Consider the following 13,259-nt stretch of genomic DNA (forward strand, 5'->3'; position numbering starts at 1 on the left):
GGAGACTGGGAAGAAGTTCCTGGCTCCTGGCTTCTGGCTTCGGATCCGCGCAGCTCCAACCATTGCAGCCAACTGGGGAGTGAACCATCGAATGGAAAACCTGTCTGTCTGTCTGTCTCTCTCTGCCTCTCCTCTCTCTGTGTAACTCTGACTTTCAAATAAATGAATAAATCTTTTAAAAGAAAAGGGAAAAGAAACGAAACATGTTAGGTTCATTTTTATATTATTCAATATTTTTAAATGGTTTTGTACAAAGTGAGCATTTGGTGTCTTGGAGGGTTACGTTGTTTGTTTTCAACAATAAATTTCCATAACTTATCCTTGAAAGAATTCTCAGAGACCGAAAGGGCAAGGAAGGTGTGGGGAGCAACTGAGACTAGACTAAGTTACTGGAATTAAGACTTATTCTATGCATCTGCTCTCCCACAATATGGCCCTGGGGAGGAGTAAACTTCTACGCAGCTGCCTCTCGCCAACTTGACTGATAAACTGCAGGAGCTGATCCTGCTCCTGATTGGAGGAGAGCAGCGTACTCGGCGTGTGGGTAGCAGAGTTGGGATTGGTGGAAGAGGACTATAAAGGAGGAGAGAGACAACATGCACCAGGAACATCTGAAGGAACACCTGAGCAGCCCCCGAGAGAGCCGGCCGGCCGTGTGCCACTCCTCCGCGGAAGCCGGGAAAGTGGCAGGGGGAACCGCCCTTCCACAGAGGTGGAGGGGTTGGCAGCTAACCCAGGACGGCGTCGTTCCTCCGCAAGTGAGGGACCAGCAGCTAACCCGGGAAAGAGCCAAGCAAACAGAAGAACAGTGTAGGGTCTAGTGTCGTTCCTCAGCGAATGGGGGAGCGACAGGAAGGTCCAGGTTGTCAGTTTGGGACATGATTTACAATAGTGTGAAATGACACTAAAATTATGAGTTTAGGATGAAGGGGAAAAGCAAATGATGTGCCATACCCAATGGTGAGCATGTTAAGCCTATTATTTCAGTTACTCCCCAAAACTTTTCAAAGAAAGATAAAAGTAACATTAGCCTCGTTTTGCCTATGAAGAAGTAACTTGCCCAAAGGTAAAACCACTGATAGTTGTGGAGCTCAGAATCGAACCTCAGCCTGCGGAGCTTCAGAGGGAGGAGAGCAGATAGTTCCCGAGCTCTTTAAAGACTCAGAAAGAAATGGAGAGCCGGCTGTATTTTTTAATGAAAGTGCTAAGTGTGCCAGAATAAAAAAATTTACGGTAATCTGAGAATGACGTTTGAGACGAAAGAGGTTGAGATAATAATTCTGCACAATTTAAATAATTTAGTCTGTTTTTTTTCTCCTGTGTGCTTTAGAGCTGATTATTTTATTTGTTCTTTGAAGTTACATTGTTAAAAAAGCTTTATTTTAATCATCACTAGCCTATGCCAGGATGACTAGAATCGTCATGCATGCCAGGGTCAGTTTCTACCTGTTCAGTGCACTAGCCACTAAGCAGATGCGGCTATTTTAATTGAAATTTAAGTAATGTAGAATACAATTTAAAATTTAGTTCCATGGTCACATTGGCCACATGTGGCTAATGGCTTTTATATTTGGAAGCACAGGTAAACAACATTTCTATCCTGCATAAGGTTCTATTAAACAACACTGCTCCAGAGTAAGGATTAGCAAACTGTGCCCTGTGGGCCAAAGCCTGACTGTCACGGGTCACTGCATGCACACTTTTATTGGAACGCAGGCACATTGATTCACATGTTGCCAGTGGCTGCTTTTGTGCTAACACAGCTTTGTCGAGTAGTTGGAAGAGATTGCGTATGCCCTACAATGTCTAACATATTTACTGTCTAGGCCTTTACAGAAAAATTAGTTGCTGGCAACCCCTGCTCTTGAAGGTGGATTTCATGAGTCCTCATAGCTCAGGTGAACATCCTGTGACTTGAATTGCCAGAAAGTAATTTGTCTAAGCATTGTTTTACAAAACTAGAATTATAAAAATACCAATCATACATATTCATACTACATATCTCACAGAGTTTGGGTGAATAAACTATGAGAATGCATTTAAAACAGCACAGTGATTGATATATTGTAAGTCCTCAAAAATATTCATCATTAAGTTTTCATTATTTTTATTAATAGTATTCTTGCAACTGGCAAAAATGTGCAAATCTCAAATCAGAGTAATAACTAAGGAAGCCGCACATTGGGATGTGCATGCAGCCTCGTGGGTTAGATGCCAGTGTCCAGCATCAGAGTGCCCGGGCTCGGTTTCTGACTCCAGGTCCTGATTCCAACTTCTTGCTGTTGTGTACCCTGGGAGGCAGCAGTGATGGCTCAAGTGGTTGGGTTCCTGCCACCCACATAGGGTATTTAAATTGAGTTCCTAGCTCTTGGGTTCCCAGCTATGTCAGGCATTTGGGGGAGTGAACTAGCAGTTGGGAGTGACTGTTCACTCTTTCTCTCCCTCCCTCTCTTGCTGTCACACAATTTTTTTAAAAAAAGCACTTTTAAAAGTGACAAAGGCACAAGGACCCAATTTTTCTAGGTATGATTGCTACCCTAGTTTTGTAATTTACTTCAGACAACATATATGTATTTTTAGCAAGTGCACCAGACATGTAAATACTTCTGAAATATTTTATACCTATGAACAAATAAGCTTAGCTGTATCTGGTGCTCTTTTGGTTTGTGCATTCTGTGTAAAGCTGTGGATAAGTTAAATCAGACATCCAAGTTTGATAACATCCTAATCTTCAATTATTTTATACTCAGGGGAAGCCAGTTCAACTGCTTGGCTTACTTGTAATGGCCATAGACAGTTTCAGTGCTAACACTTTCTTTATAGAAGTCTGCCACCTAACAATAGCCCATTCTGTAAAAAGATGAGGGGGTAGTGAAGTAAATACTTACAGGATTTCGCCAGTGAGAGAGTCACCTACAAAGGTGGAATCAGCCTTTGGCACATCACGAGCAAGCTGAGAAGCTGCAGAGGAAGCTATTCCAGCGAATGTATCTCTCACCTCTCTTAATTTGGATGCTTCTTAGATCCCTTGAAGCCCACCTGGACCAATGAGCTCCCTGCTCTCATGAGATCCCCTCCGCCATGGCCTGGAGATCTTCCACCCAGGTATTATCCTCAGAGAGAGGCCCCATGCATATATGGGCTAGTAGATGCTAGATCAAAGTGAGCTCTAGAAAGATCACAACACAGTAGGCTACTCTCAATTTTATCTTTTCCTGCATTCATTTGTTGTCCACCCAAGTTGAGGGTCCACTTCTTGGTGAGTAGAAATCAAAGTCTTTTCCAGAATCAGTTGGCACAAAAAAAATTCATTTGCAGCAAATGAGGGGACCATGTGAATCACCTGCCTGGCTCCCCAAGACAGAGCAAGGTGTATCTTTTATCTTAGGGGAAGCAAATACGCACTAGGAAAAGTACTTCCCTTCCTATGTGCAAGTGGATACAGCCACATGGAGGTGCACTTGGGAACTGTCCTCAGATGTATGTATATTGCATGTTATGGTAACAAGGCTTAAGCTTCTTCTGGGCAAGGAATTTAGCATTAACATTAGGGAGACATTAGACCTCAGTTAATTCTTGGACATTTGCATTTGCTCAGTTTGTCAAGGCTGTGGTCATGACTGGTTCCAGCTAGATTCTCAGGTTGATTGAAGCAATTTTCCTTGTTTGAAGCCACCTGATTCCTCTATCTGGCCCTGAAAAACAACTTTTGATGAAATATTACCTTTTGCCTGGCTACCCCCTGGAAAGGGTTCCATTCATGTGTGTTCCCTAGGTTACTGTTTCTCACCTATCATGAAGGATGTTAAATAACATTTATGCAGCAATGTTTATCATCCATTGCATGGATTCACCCTCTTTACTAAAATATTTTGCATCAAAGTTATTTCCAAATGAGTTTTCAAGTAAAAAGAAAACAGGGGAAGGCAGTGGGGGATGGAATGCTTGTACAAAGAAAGGATAGAATATAAAAATAAATTTTTGTTGAATTTGTTTTATAGCTGACATACCGGGCAATTTATAAATGGTAATAACTAGTTTTGTCAACACATATCTGAGATAGTTCTTAAAAATTAACTTTTATTATTGGCCAGCACTGCGGCTCATTTGGCTAATCCTCCGCCTGCAGCGCCAGCACTCCAGGTTCTAGTCCAGGTTGGGGTGCCGGATTCTGTCCTGGTTGCTCCTCTTCCAGGCCAGCTCTCTGCTGTGGCCTGGGAAGGCAGTGGAGGATGGCCCAAGTGCTTGGGCCCTGCACCCGCATGAGAGATCAGGAGGAAGAACCTGGCTCCTGGCTTCGGATCTGCACAATGCGCCAGCCATAGCAGCCATTTGGGGGGTGAAGCAACGGAAGGAAGACCTTTCTCTCTGTCTCTCTCTCTCTCTCTCTCTCACTGTCTAACTCTGCCTGTCAAAAAAAAAAAAAAAAAAAAAAAAAAAAAAAAAGCTTTTATTACTGAAAAAGCTCAGGTTCAAAAAAGTATTTTGCTAGAGTTAGGATTCAAATTGAGTTTGTCTGATTTCAGAATTCATTTCCTTTCACCTTAAGTGTATCATTTGTTATTATTTAAAGTAATCTGAAGTGCAAACCGTTTTATATGGTAGAATTCTTTTATAAGTGAAAAATTATCCTGCAATTCACCTTTTGTAAATTTGGAATAAAGCACAAATTTGGCATGCAAATAGATAGTCATAAATCCTAACAGTGGATTTGAACTACAGAAGACACATATAATTCTTTAAACAACTCAATTTCCATTTGAAGGCCTTGTCTAAGTAGTAGCTGGTGGAGCTCCTGTTTAGGTTCATTGCCTGGCACTGCATCTGTGTATGACATCTGGCCTGGTCTTTCTGAAATACTTGCTTCTTAGAGACCCCCAGGGGTTGTCATAATTTGGAGCACCTGGAAATAAGTGGGTCCCCAGCACTATCCACCAGATGAAACTTGGCCTTGTGGATGATTGCTCACGACTTGAGATCAGATCTCTCCTAGTAATCATCTTGGCAGGTGATTTCAGACTGCTGCTTTTTGTACTTAGGGAAAAAGTATTAAAAAATATTTTGGATGTTTTGTTTGTGAAGAGCATTAACTTTAAAATTCTGCTCTGTCAGAACTTAATGAAGCTGGAGGTTGGTGACCTGCAGAACATTTCACATTCTAACTTGAACATCCTTTCTAGGTTGCAGCAACTGAATCCCCAACGCGGTCCCGGAGGAACCTGAGTCAGATATGGCTGGTAAGTACTGCAGCTGCGGCTGCGCTGCTGCTGTGGCTACTTCCGCTTGATAGCTCAGGCTGCCCTCATGAGTCTGCCATGCGTATTGCTAAGAAGTTCGTGCATTGATTAAACAGCATGAGAACTCTGAGATACCCATGTCATTTTTCCCACTTTACCAATCAGTAAACAGAGATTAAGAGAGTTCAAGTAACAGTAACAATAGATGTTGTCTTAGTACCATTGGGCTGCTATAACAAAAACACCATAAATGGTAGCTGAAAACAACAGAGATTTCTTTCTCACAGTTCAAGATCAAGGTGCTGGCAGAGTCAATCATTGATGATGACTTTTTTTTAAGATTTATTTACTTGTTTGAAAGCCAGAGTTATAGAGAAGCAGAGACAGACAGAGACAGAGACAGAGACAGAGACAGAGACAGAGAGGTCTTTCATCCACTGGTTCCCTCCTCATGTGGATGCATGGGCAAAGCTGGGCCGATCAGAAGCCAGCAGCCAGGAGCTTGGGTGCAGGGCCAATGGATATAAAATATCAAATTCTCTAGAATTTTCAGAGTTGAATTACTAGAATCCACATCATTGTCTGCTGATATTGCCATAGACCCGTCCTCTATTCACCAAAATCCTTGTGAAGCTCTGTGTGTCCTGACAAAGTAGATAGGAGGTTTAGCAAGTATTTTGTAGAGCTGCTCTACAAAATACTTGAAGAATAAATGAAGCTATTCTGATATTCATTTGTTCATCATAGTTGCAATGAAGCATTTCAAATGCTACTCGCCTTTCAAAAAAGCAAATTTTATTGGTAAAAAGTTTTCACCCAGAAAGATCATGATTCTTCTTAAACAAAAAGAACAATCAATGCAACAAATCTGGAATTCATTGGCTCAAGGTAGTGTCAATGCCAGCACGAGAAATTTCTGTTTTACAAAGTAAATCGGACTTGAGTGAATTAAGACCAAAGAACAAAATCACTTGGAGTTTTATAGAGCTAACTTGGGGAGGTGCAAGTCATTTTAAAATAGATCCTTAGCAAATACTAAAATATCTACCACTAGGACAGCAGTACCCTCCCAAAATTATTTTTTTAAAGATTTTATTTATTTTATTTGAGAGAGGAGTTAAAAAACAGTGAAAGGGAGAGACAGAGAGAAAGGTCTTCCTTCCGTCGGTTCACTCCTCAAATGGCCACAACAGCTGATCTGAAGCCAGGAGCCACAAGCCTCCTCCAGGTCTCCCACATAGGTGCAGGGGCCCAAGCACTTGGGCCATCTTCTACTGCTTTCCCAGGCCATAGCAGAGAGCTGGACTGGAAGTGGAGCATCCAGGACTAGAACCGACACCCATTTGGGATGCTGGCTCTGCAGGTGGAGGATTAACCAACCCACTATGCCATGGCACTGGCCCCCCTCCCAAAATTCTTAATCACTGTAGGTTATTACACATATCTTCTGGAGAATTCAGTTGACAAGGTCCAAGAAGGAATAGTGCACCCTTAGTAAGTCAGTGACTCACTGAGAAAATTCAAAGTTTCTACTCAGAGGTGTGGGAAACTCATATACATCAAATAAATTCTCACTTCATGGGAAAAGTATTAAAGCAATCTGAATATAGATAACCTCAAAGTAGTTAAGGAAAACCACAGGCACCTTTAGGAGACCACTAGAAGTCTGTAGGAACATTATACATAAATTGCATGACCCTGTGTGTGAGCCGTAAACATCCACTTTTTCTGCCCATTTTTATTACATTCCTGAGCCAGATTGAAATATCAACAAAATCTAGGTTTAAAAAAACAAAATCCCACAGCCTTTCAGCATGAGCAAGACTTAGCTATTGACGTCTAATTAAAGCTACTGTCCCAAGTACTTTGTAAAACATGAATTCAACAAGTGAATTCACATAACAGATCTCGAAGACTCGCTCATGGGGCCTTTCATTTCAGCCCAGAGAGTAAAGATTCCCCCAGACTGGATTTAGACACAGGTAAAAACTTGATGCACACACGCATTGGCAGCACACTGGAGAGTTTACCCCTATTTTGTCCCTAAAAAAAACACCAATATTTGGTTCAGTCTACCACCAGACATTCTAAAATTTAATTGGTATAAAAATATGACCTGGCATTTGGAGTTTTTAAAGATTCCTAGGTGATTCCAATATCTGCCAAAGACTGGGAATCACTGTGTTGGACTAAGTGGGTCTGCTATTCGTGGATGAGTTTCTGATTCTTGTTAAAAACTCCTACTATGGGGCCAGCTCTGTGGCCTGGTGGATAAAGCCACTGCATGCAGTGCCAGCATCCCATATGGGCACCAGTTCGAGTCCTGGCTGCTCCACTTCTGATCCAGCTTTCTGCTATGGCCTGGGAAAGTAGTAGAAGATGGCCCAAGTGCCCTAGAAGAAACTCCTGGCTCCTGCTTTTGGATCAGCCCAGCTCCGCCCATTTGTGGCCAAATCGGGAGTGAATTAGCAGATGGAGACGTCTCTCTCTCTGCCTCTGCCTCTCAAATATAAATAAATATTAAAAAAAAAAAAACTCCTGGTCTTTGTAAAACAGTAATTCTGGCCTCATTTCTTGTTCACTTCCTTCTAACTTCTTATCATCTGCCCCACATCACCTCCCTCTTTGTGACTGAACTTTACTTTGGCCCCTGAATCACATACCAAAAGCAACGATTAACTAAGTTCACAATAATTTGGGAGACTCTAGCACCTGGAAGCCACTGGTAACAAGTTTCTTCCTGAGTCGTAGATTTTGCAAGGATTTTAAGTAGTTGAGGATAATTTTATTTCCTACTGGTTCATTGAGCTTCTTTAACATGGTAGCAAAGCCACATTCCATCACAAGATATCATTATCAAGAGAGGCACAATTGGAAGCTTTCGGATTTTCTTCAAAGGGGGTACCGTGTGATACCTGCTGTCAGCATTGGGAGTTCTTTATATTCTGTGATCTAAAGCCCATTAGCTAATTTGTAAATGTCCATGTGGTCCCAAGTCACCCCTGACATCCAGGTACTGGCCCATATACCACTTTAAGTCATTGTATATTCTCACTCAGTGTTCTGGCATCTTGCATCATAAGTCGTTAATTGCATAAATTATATACGATGGTTAACAAAATAGAGCCCTTGCCCATAAATTATCAGTGTTATCTAACATATAAGCAAATCCCCTCGATGAAAGTTAGAGGGAAAATGCATGAAGTGTTATTTTTTCATCATAAAAGCTCCTAACCAGGAAAGCAAAGTGAAATTCTGCTACTAGACCTTCAGGTAAGTTCTCCACCCTTCATAATTATAATCAGAAAACCAACAGAAAATTTAGGTAAATGTAAAAATCTGTAACCAGTCATCTTCATTCATTCAGTTGCACTTACATATTGGCATGTATTCAATTGTTGAAACCAGACTATTATTTTGAGATTAATAAAACATGTAAGTCATAGTCAAGTAAAAGAGGGGAGAGCACATTAAGTACTCATGTCAAAAATAAGAAAGATGATTTTTTTTCAGATTCTGCTCACAAATAAAGATTTAAATGACAATTTTTAGAGTTTTTGTGCCAGTAATTGACAACTTATATGAAACAAAAAATCCTTAATATATATTGCCAAACTAAATCAAGAAAAAATATGTAATGTGAATCATTCCATAGCTATTTTAAAAGTTATTTCAAGGAATAAATATTTGTGGAAAAGTAGAAAATTGTATAGATGAATGATGCTAGAAAATTAGGATATCTATATGTGACAAAATGAACTATGAGCTAAGCTTAACATTATGCTTTATGGAATAAATGAATTCACTGTAGCTTATGGACTTAATTAAGTCAAATGCAATAGATAAATCTTTTTGATGCTGAGTTAGGTAAAAATTTAGGTATAACAACAAAAGAATAAACAATAAATTGATATAGAAGGCTTCACCAATTTTAATAATTTCTGTTCTTCAAGAGGTTTTGTTAATATAATGAAAAGACAACACACAGACTTGGAGAAAATATTTATAAATCAAATATCTGACCAAACCATACTACCTCTAGGTATTTTCCCAAGAAAAATAAAAAGCATGTATCTATTCAAAACTTGCATATATGTATTCATAGCAGCTTTGTTAATAACAGCTAAATAATTGAATTAATCTAAATATTTATGGACAGGTGAATGGCTAAGCAAACTGTAATAAATTCCTTCACTGGAACATCATTCAGCAATAAAAGCATGAAATATTGATATATACTTCATATAAATGAATCTCAAAATAATCTTGCTCATTTGAAAAAAAAAGATAGACATCCTTACCCCAAAAAATATACACTGCATTACTCTATTAATATAAAATCCCAGCAAATTCAAACTAATCCACAGTGACAAAAAGGCATGAATCTTCTTTTGGAAGTAATAGAAATGATCAGTATGTGGATTGTGTTTATGATTTCACATGTATGCATGTTTTTGTGTGAGGGATAAACTCATTAGTCTGTAGATTTTAAGTATGTGTAGTGTATTGTAAATAAATTTTAACAGAACAGGTGTAAAATGGATAATTTTCTCAGAGGAAAAATGAGAATAAATTAATGAACTCCCTAGAATAATTTCTGAATGGAAGATCAAAGAAAAATTCCAAACAGGACTACAAAGGTTGATAAATTAATTAAGATATAAAGGAATAATTATGATGCTAACAGCTAATATGCATGATTCAGTTAACATGTAAGTGGTGTTTTATTTATGTTTTATATCACAACATTGTTTATTATGTGAAATTTTTTTTACAATAAAAGCCAAAAAATAGAAAAAGGTAATATAGATATATAGCTAAATGCTTAATGATGGCTTTTTTTTCTCTTCAAGAGACCATTTTCCCCAAAGCTAGTCAAATAAACAGTGCATATATGTAAAAATAGATCATCATTAGCTTCACATTTTGCCCAGAAATGATCTATAAATGCGTTTCTGCTATGCTTCTTACCATAAAGTGTAAAAATAAAGTAAAAGGAGAATTTCCTTGTTGGTTCCTACAGTTTGAAAGATGCTACTTCCTAATTTACAGGGCCAATACATGGAAAATACCTAAATTAAATATTATTTCAGGAATGAGCTTTAATGAGATGCTGGCAAAAGAGGGCTGTAAATGAGGATAACATGTTTAAAGAATCAAAGGAAAGAAAGATTTTTATACAAAAGCTGTAGGTGCACTGTAAACACATGGACTTTTTTTCGATGTGTATTTTAAACACTGGAAGTGTCAATAAATGGAGTGAACTATGGTAGACTAAATTACACTGTTGTATATGCTGCACTAATTATCAGAGAGAAGTGTAGTTTGCGTCAGATTATGCCAATTAATCCTCAGTGAAAATTTTCCAGAATCCTTTCATTTTGGAATATCCTGTCAACAATCAAACTACCAGAAGATGATTGTACAACAGTAAAATATTCTCTTGCATTAAATTGAAGATATCTGTTTAATTTTAAAAATAAAAAACAAAGGTACTTATTTAAGGTACTTTAATTTTCATCAAGAACAGCAAAAGAAAATTTTTGTCCTGTTAAATCTATCGTTGTGTTTAAAACTTGCAAACTGTTCAGACAGATCCAATCAACACTGATGTCCAAGCGGAGATATTCACAACTAATACCTCAGTGGTTGTCAGCAGAGTTAGAAAGATCTTCATTGTCTTCTTGTTCTTTTCCAAGGTTCCTGAAGAGTTCTGTTCGAAAACATGTTGTTGAGCTCCCTGTTTTCTTTCTCATCCTCAAACTGACATTTTTCCTCTAATTCTTTTTCATCTGCTCACGAGTTGATGAAGCTCAGCTTCAGGGTCCTCCAGTCTAAATTTTTTCTTTGACTTTCGTTTCAGACACCCGCTTCATCTCCATCTCTGCTTTCTTCATCTTAGCTACAGGCCCCTTCTTTCTTCTCCCACTTGTGCCAGAAGTCTCTTAGTAAGCTGCCCTTTATTCTTGTTGTTATCAACGCCACTGTAAGCCACAGCTGCCACTTTTATGCTTCTGTAATTCTCATAATGAACATTATTAGTAACATATTTCAAGTCTTTTATCACCATATTTCTTAGAATAGTAAAATCACAGTGTTTGTGATTTTCAACTTTAGCAACAGCCCAAGGACACTGCCTTCCTCTGACCTTTTAACTTCAATGATAGAACTACTGCCTACAGGGCCAGCGCTGTGGAACAGTAGGTTAACGCCCTGGCCTGAAGCGCCGGCATCCCATAAGGGTGCCAGTTTGAGGCCTGGCTGCTCCACTTCCAGTCCAGCTCTCTGCTATGGCCTGGGAAAGCAGTGGAGGATGGCCTGTGTCCTTGGGCCCCTGTACCCACGTGGGAGACCCAGAAGAAGCTCCTGGCTCCTGGCTTCGGATCGGTGCAGCTCCTGCCATTGTGGCCAACTGGGGAGTGAACCATTGGATGGAAGACCTCTCTCTCTCTCTCTCTCTCTCTCTCTCTCTCTCTCTGCCTCTCTGCCTCTCTGCCTCTCCTCTCACTGTGTAACTCTGACTTTCAAATAAATAAATAAATCTTTAAAAAAAGAATCACCGCCTACCACAGCAAGAGGTAAATGGTCATTTATATTTTAACAAGCTTATCAAGCTTATTTTCTCCTTCAGCATGTGCTTCTGGAAATTCATATATTTAATTTTTTGTTCTTGGATTTCTTTCATTATCTGCCTTTTATACTGTTGGCATTTCTCTGGTGTGAGTGTGTCTGCTTTGGCAATACATGGGATGATGTTCCCTTTTTCAAGCAAATATGTCCTAAACAAGGTATCCAATGGCTTCAGTCCATGCCCTGAAGGAACAAGGAAGGAACAATGAAGGACAAACAACAGTGAGCCCTGTTATCAGGCATCTGGCTTCTGTTCAGAGATTCTTCCTTTAGATTGTCTTCAGATTTACTATCAGTGTAGTTGAAAACAGGCGGCCAGCAATGACTGTTATCCACTGCATCTCCAGATCCTGGGGTATCAACTATTGTGGGCAGCAACGGAACACCACCTTCTTGGATTAAAACTTTGGATTGTTCCTCCTGTGCAGGTTATTGTTTTTATTCTGTGAGAAGGACCTGGATACTCTGGAGAATAAAAATCTGTGAGGAGGGCCGACGCCGCAGCTCAATAGGTTAATCCTCCGCCTTGCGGCGCCGGCACACCAGGTTCTAGTCCCGGTCAGGGCGCTGGATTCTGTCCCGGTTGCCCCTCTTCCAGGCCAGCTCTCTGCTGTAACCAGGGAGTACAGTGGAGGATGGCCCAAGTGCTTGGGCCCTGCACCCCATGGGAGACCAGGAGAAGCACCTGGCTCCTGCCTTCAGATCAGCGCAGTGCGCCGGCCACAGCGCGCTGGCCGCAGCGGCCATTGGAGGGTGAATCAATGGCAAAGGAAGACCTTTCTCTGTGTCTCTCTGTCTCACTGTCCACTCTGCCTGTCAAAAAAAAAAAATCTGTGAGGAATAACGGGTTGATTAATGTGGAATTTCCCAGTCCAAATTCACTGTAGTTTATATCTCAAAGTGAGGATTCAGCTCATAAGGAATAGCCTGCAGTTTTTAAGTCAAAAATATTAAAGCAAGATCGGTTTTAGTGTTCTTGGATTTGTGGACAGTGCAGCTATATTCAGCCTAATGTCTACTGCCATGAGGGTGGATTCAAACTCTCTCTTCACTGATTTTCTGTACAGTTGATTTGGGAGATAGACAAATCCCACATGGCCTTCAAGGTTCCTCTGTTGAGCTACCATGGTGCTGCTGTTGATGGAAGCAGGGTTTTAACAATCATTGTAGTGAACACTGTTGTGACAACAGTGTTGACAGCTGAAGTTGAGTCCTTCTCCAGTATTGTTCTCAATCCCGGAAGGTTGCCCAACAAGGCTATGCCTCCCTCCTGGGGCATTTCCTACATCCAATGGCTGATTGGTCTAGGCAACAGTGCAAAAAACTTCCTCTTTCTTTGATGGAGACACCTTAGGATATCCAGTCCAATGCTCCTTGTACAATCTTTTGCTT

At 40.1% G+C, this 13,259-nt stretch overlaps 1 pseudogene; it reads right to left on the reverse strand.

Moving 5' to 3' along the window:
- LOC100355287 (septin-7-like) overlaps positions 1-13,006 on the reverse strand; it is a 92,434-nt pseudogene extending 79,428 nt beyond the window's left edge.
- Positions 13,007-13,259: the final 253 nt, after the last annotated feature.

The sequence above is a fragment of the Oryctolagus cuniculus genome, chromosome 3 (assembly GCF_964237555.1).
Source record: "Oryctolagus cuniculus chromosome 3, mOryCun1.1, whole genome shotgun sequence".
NCBI classification, from domain to species: domain Eukaryota; kingdom Metazoa; phylum Chordata; class Mammalia; order Lagomorpha; family Leporidae; genus Oryctolagus; species Oryctolagus cuniculus.